We start from the raw sequence: 6,000 nt of genomic DNA on the forward strand, positions 1-6,000 counted from the left end.
CGTCCCTTTTTCTAAATGCATGCTGGAATGGAAGCATTTGTAGTTGATTTAAGTAAAGCAGTGAAATCAAGAAGCAGCAGCAACCAAATCCCTTTTCAGGAACTTACATTGTAAATGTGCCGCTTGATCTGATGAAAAAGTGGAGCAGAGCTGCAAACCCGGAGGACTCAAAAATCATGAGTCAGACCATCAAGTAAATTAAGTTATAATAAAAGATTATACTGTGGTTTTGTCTGTCGGTTGGATTTTTATTTCTTCCTTCTTAGTCTTTGTATGCATGCTTGCCAACTGATATATTTCATTGTCCAAACTTCATGGAGAACCCAAAACATAGTGCTGCTGCTGCTGCTGTAAGACTTTCCCAATACACATTCCATTATCCCAGGCTTCCTGTGTTCTTCCTCACTTTTTCACAGCTGCTCTCTAAGAACCTTCTCTGTCAGTTGTGATCCCATTTCATTTTTTCCTGTAGCTGAGATTTTTTCCCCTACTCTGGTGGTACTATAGGAGTGGCAATGACCTCCTCTCTCTTTCTGTTTGAAAAAGATGGGGCAAGCTCCGCTGGCAATAATAATGTGTCTGATTCCCACACTCCGGTTTGACTTTTTCCCAAGAGAGAGAGACAGGAACATGGGAAATCGGGAGGACTTCTCACCATTTCAAGGGAATCTGGAGTGCCTCACATCACTGAAGGCCAGACTATAAACTTGCATCATTTGTTTGAATTCCCAGAAGCAGGGCAGTATTGCATTTGTGAAGCATATTTGTTAAGGAAATACTTCATTTTCACTAAACATATAGTTTTAGTCAGATATTTATTTTGGTTACTTAGAGCATTGTAAACAAAATCTGTTTTTATCTTACCTAGAAGTCAAGGAAAGGCATGTTGCATTTCTAGATACTTTATGTTGCAGTGTTCCTAGAAATTGAAATTCCATGTTTCTATAAAAGGGTTCTACCATAAACTTAATGGTGCAATTACAGTGAACTGTTATCATACTTTCTCTGATAAAGACACTAACATGTTTCAAGCAGCACACATCTCAAATCTGCAATATTAAAATTTGCTTCTTTATCCAGGAGGCTTTGGGGGGGAAATTTCCAATTGTTTTGTAAATTTTATTCTTTTTTCAGGAGAGTACATTCAAAAAGGGAAGTTATTCATGCCACAACTTCATCCAGATACTAAAAATACTTTACAAACCCACTTTTATATAATTTTACACTTCACATGAAAAGTGTTTAAAACTTAGCTGTGGGTATAATATAATATTCTACTTAGCAATAAGAATCCTTTCAGAGAACTTCCTGTCTTGTGACTGGCAAGATAATGTGACTTCCTGCTAATTTATTTCTCATTTTCTTTTGGCTTTAAAGTTGAAATATTTAACATTCTGTAAGTTGTTGTTTTGATTAAGATAAATCAATTAACATGATTTTGTGCAGGGAAGCTTAAGAATAGTTCATTTTGTCAGATGGTGGTCTAGCTCTATTCACTGCATCTGAAGAATGAGATACAATGCTGTCAAAATCATTAATCTAGGTGTGTGCGTTTTATGCTAATTCTTTAAATATATTTAATACTAAAATTATTTTCATAGCAGCAATTCAATAAAATGAACTGGTTTTTAATATACCACAAATAATTTCAAATAATTTCTGTCTTCTTAAAGTTTTCATGAGTTTCTTTGTTAAGATTAAAATGTGTATTCAGTTGTCAACTGAAAAATGTGAGACTCATCCTGGGCTTCTGTTTTTCTGTGTGGAGGCAGTGAGGGGAGAAGGACCCGCTTCTTCACATGTTGGTAGGTCCTTCAACTGCTGCAGGCAGTCTCATGCAGAGGTCTTGCAAGCAGTTTCCCTCCCCTCACCTGAGTATCCTAAAGAGAACAGAAAATCTGCTCTGATTTGTGTCTTGATTCTGAAATCCTGTTTGTTTGTGTTCCTGTCCAGGTCAGAAAGCTTGAAGAACACAGTCCTGGAGTACTGGTGTTATTTTGCTGAGCAGCAGCTGGTTTCAGGGCTTTCCACGTCCGATTCTTTTGAGCAGAATTAAGTAAACAAGTGTTTTCAATGCAAATGGTTTGTTTCTGTAGTATGTGAGTCCTACCTGTGCAAACAAGGCAGAGGCAAATTAGGCATATATGTCACCATTCAGACACCTCAAACAATTTCTACTTTTTGTTCCAACCACCACATGTTTTGGGGCCTTGTCTTTGTAAATTCTGTGCTTCTGTTTTGTGTTGTTAGAATCTGGACCACTTAAGTCTTCTGAGTTGAAATTTGGCCGCCTTCTCTATGCCTTGGAAAAGTTACCTCTAAAAAGGAAAGCTTCTGTTACTCTATTCACTAGAGCTGCTGAAATGTACTCACTTTTTGGTGTGGGTACAGAGGTGACTCCTTAGCTAAAGACAAGATATGCTCAGTATAGAAAACGGCAAGTGAGGTTAAAATCATTATTTTTATGTTGCATTTGATGTTTTGCTATATCAAACACCTCTTAAATCGCCCTTTACAAAAACTAATTTATATGTCAATGCCATTGCTCTGCTGTAACATTTTCATAGCTGTGGCACTTTTGAAATGAGAACTGGGGAGACAACTGTTACTGCTAAACCAAAATGAAGGTGATACTTGTTATTAGGAAGCCATATATCATACAAGAAATCTGTGTAAGTGTAGTGGACTGACCCTTGCTGGACACCAGGCACCCACCAGAGCGTCCCTGTCACTCCCCTCTGCAACTGGACTGGGGAGAGAAAACATAACTGAAGGTTTGTGCATTGCCATAAGGTCCAGCAGAGAGATCACTCACCAAATACCATCATGGGCAAAACATGTAGCAAGCATAAACATTTGGCCCAGTCTTCTGGTTCACCATTCCTTGAAACAGTTTCACGTGTGTGACACCTCTGATGAAAGAGGTGGTCAGGAGTGGCCATGGAGTGTAGCAGGACTCTGAGTCTGTGGCAGAAGAATTATATTTAGATGTATTATGGAGGTTAGGTTGCATAATTCTGATCTGCATGGCATTCACATCTTAAAATCCATAATAGGATCAGTGGAAGTTAAGTAATGCAATCCAGATTAGTCAGTCATTGCAGAACTTAAGTGACCAATTCATAGCTCTAAGTCCTAAATATGAAAGTTTTGAAATCTGCCTCCACAAAACACCATGATGCTTATGTTTGTATACAGATGCTAATGATACATTTACAAAAAAAAAAAAAAAATGAAGGTCAGGTGGATGTTCTGCCATTTTGAAGAAAATTATTAGAGGTCATTTGGGAATTTCTTCTGCAGTAGCTTTCATTCACAATCCTAGTGTGAGATAAAACACTGGGTGGTCATTACACGTCTTAATAAGGATTTAGCTAAACCTAGCTGATTAAATCTATATTAGTATATCAGCAAAATCAGATTTTGTTAAGTTCTAAACAGGAATCCTGTTACTGCACATGGCGTGAAAAACTTATTTGTTCTACTGATGCTACTGGCTCAAAAATGTTTTCCAGCAAGATACAATACAATGTTAGGATCAAATCCTTATCAATTCTAATGTATTTGAAATGGATCTAACTCATCAGAATATCAAGGTTTCATAAATTATTCCAGTTGATGATTTGCAGTAACCCAGAACAATCTGGATAGAAATTACTGCTTCGTGTTGGAAAGATGGAGACCCAGGTGGGAGGATGGGGAACTCATCTTGTGATGTTGATGTGGCAGATGTGATTTGTGCACAGCAGTTGCAGTGGTGGTCTGTGATATCAGTTGTTCGGGAAGTTTATTCTGTCCTTTTGGAGCATGCTTGCAGGGTGCTTTGGGATTAGTATATGTTTGATTTTGGTGATATTTTACATGCTTTAAGGTAAGGCCAGTTAGGACAGCATTGCTACTGAAGCAATCAACCTCACCTTCCTCCTACTCTGTTCCCTTCCCTATGTGGTACCATAGGTGGCCCAAATATTTGTGTGTTGGGCAATGTACTTCACTGGGATGATCACTTAGATTAAAACTAGTGTGGGAAAACCACCCTGATTAGTCTTTCAGTATTTCCAGCTAACCATGTGACTAGACACACGCTCACACGAGAATGGATAATGTGGAGAGGGGAGGAAGAAGATGGTGACAGTGCAAAACTGCTTTTTATGGAGGCAGTGGTGAGTTGTGCCAACCTAAAGTGTGGCTTGGTACAAAAATTTGGGTAAATCCAAGGAAGAAAACTGACTATTTAAGTACACTGCAATCTCTTTTGTTCACAAATGGTTATGCTAAGAAGTAATTATTCTGTGAAGAACATGCTAAAGTCTTACTTAGAATATTGTTCTTAATTTAATATAAGCTCTCATGTGTTTCTTCTTTTTCTTTTGCTTTTTGACTTGTTATGATCAATAGTCACCTAGAAAATCAGTTCTCAGGATCCTCCAAAGGGAAAGCCCCAAATATATTCAGAAATTACAGTGGTACCTGCTGGCCAGCAGCTGCGGACAGATTAATTGCAGTCATTTCAGCCCATATGAAATAGAAACAGGAGACACATTTCTGTGCCATATGCAGAAATGCCCTATCTAGGGGAAACTGTGGCCTAATGCACTGAACACAGGATCAGCAGTCATGGTTCTCCTCCCAGCCCTGCAACCCTGTTTTGTGCAGTCTTTGGCATTTAAAAATTCATTTAAAATATTTCCAGGGTATGATGTGATGGAGCAAGAACTTGCAATGTAGTTGAAGAGATTTCAGCTGAGATGCTGTGGTCAGTTTTATGCAGACTTTTAATTAATTTCAGGGCACAGATGGGTAAGTTTCAACTTACCACTGCAGGGATTCAAGCAGACCTGTTTTTTTTAGTAAAATGAACAAGGAGCATTTGCACTACCATTTAATATGTTCAGTCATGAGGAAGTAAGTTCCTACATCACTTGACTTCCATGGGAGGATAATTCTTATTCCGCCCTGATTTCTCTCACTTCTAAAAATGAGAATGGAAATATTCACTCTATTTTTAAGAGTCCCTCAGATATGCAAGCATATAACTCTCTCAAGCTCTTCTGGTCTGATAGAAGCAGGAAGAAATCAGGAATGGATAAGCAAGATCTGAATGGAGTGTTGACTCAAGTGCAAGTGAATGTTGCACATAGTCTTTGCTTTAGAAAATAGACTGCACAGTGACAGGATAGCAGAGGGGGAACTTGCCTTGTACCACTTTAGGTGCCCAGTTACTCCAATATCTTCTTCCACCATGCTTATTTTTGCCACTTCATCAAAATAATTTAGTTTAAAAGAATGTTAAACCCAGAGATTTTCTGCACTGTACTTGTTTATTTTCCTACAAATGGTCTTGTGCTGCAAACCAATGTGATGACTACTCTGTGTGCCCTTATTTCTGTAAGCCATATAGAGTTGAGCTAAATTAACTAAGGACATGATTGTGCTATCAAACAAATTCAATTTGATCATTACATATGCATGTTGCCTCTCAGAGAAAAGTTTAACCTGGAGAAGTATAACAAAAATCTAAAACACCAATACAAACTTACTTAAAAACCAAACATCCACTATAGATGAGTTTGGTATGTATACTTCACATTTCCATTCCTACTTTATTACTGCAAGTTTCCATTCTTACTTCTGTACTCTGGAGCAAATTCATCCTTTTATTTTAGAAAAAAACCTATATTTCATCTAGAGTAGTGGAGATTATGAATATTATTTTAGAATTGTACTCTCTCTGCTTCAGATCTGGGCTATTTTTAATTTAATTTGCCTAAGACATTTTTTTTTTCCAAGGAGGACTTGAAGGAAAAAGCCCCATTGCTTACTTCCCCAATTCAAGCTCATCCTGTGTAACCCCAAAAATTCACTGCTCCTAGTTATCAGCAATGGAATATATTTCTGGTTTCATGACTAGCTTAGGCCAGACACTCGCCTTTTAGATGGCCAAACAAACTCTACTTAAGAGTACTTTCTGTATTGTAAAAGATGATCAGTCTGGCAAAT

The sequence above is a fragment of the Ammospiza nelsoni genome, chromosome 6 (assembly GCF_027579445.1).
Source record: "Ammospiza nelsoni isolate bAmmNel1 chromosome 6, bAmmNel1.pri, whole genome shotgun sequence".
Taxonomy (NCBI): Eukaryota; Metazoa; Chordata; class Aves; order Passeriformes; family Passerellidae; genus Ammospiza; species Ammospiza nelsoni.